Raw genomic sequence first — 943 nt, forward strand, 5'->3', positions numbered from 1 at the left:
TCACATTTATTAACATGTTACTGTGTTAGAATGTCTGATGGTGGTCATGTTTGCCATCAATTAGATATAAGTAATTCATGCGCGCACACACACACTTATATATATATATATATATATATATATAAGTGTGTGTGTGTGGAGGTTCAAATGAGAATCTCTGTGATTTACGAGAATATGATAACAATCCAACAACCTCAAACTTTTTTAATTAATAAATTAACTTATATCTATACTATCTTATAAAGCAAATTTAACAAAAGTCTTAAAGTCTTAAAATATTAAATAACCAAGATACCCTTTATATCACTTTTTCACCCCCTCATCTCCTCACATACACTCACCCCTCACTTACAATCACCTTCTTACAACCCATTTTTTAAAATTATAATTTTAAATTTACACTTTATACCCYTATAATTAGTTAATTAATTTACTTTACGTTCTTTACTTTTAAATGTTTCAGTTTAAACTTTTATCAAATTAATATACATAATCGTATATCAATTAAAACATGTTTAAAAAATATATTTTTATTTTAACAAGTTACACCATTATAATCGTCTCGTTAATACCTTCGAAATGAATCCAATATTGAATAGTTTTTTACTTAATTATATTATTATATGTTATATATACTGTGAAAAAATATTTTTAATACTAGAAGCGTACTCGCGCAATGCAGCGAGATACATCGTGTTTTTAATATTTCATTTTATTCTTTATCTCAGTCGATGTTATAATATGGCTTTACGTGATTTTGAGAAAGCGATGATGTTTTTATTTTTGAATAAAATATATGTTTGACGATATCATAAAAATTTGAYAAAAATATATCGATATTAGTATTAAATTAACTATTTGAAATTCCTCATTTTTTTGTGTAATTTTTTAATCCAATTTTCTTATAATTTAATTTATGTACAATAACGAGGTAATTTATATT

The sequence above is a fragment of the Cynara cardunculus genome, assembly GCF_001531365.2.
Source record: "Cynara cardunculus var. scolymus isolate 2C chromosome LG 2, CcrdV1, whole genome shotgun sequence".
In the NCBI taxonomy this organism is placed as follows: Eukaryota; Viridiplantae; Streptophyta; class Magnoliopsida; order Asterales; family Asteraceae; genus Cynara; species Cynara cardunculus.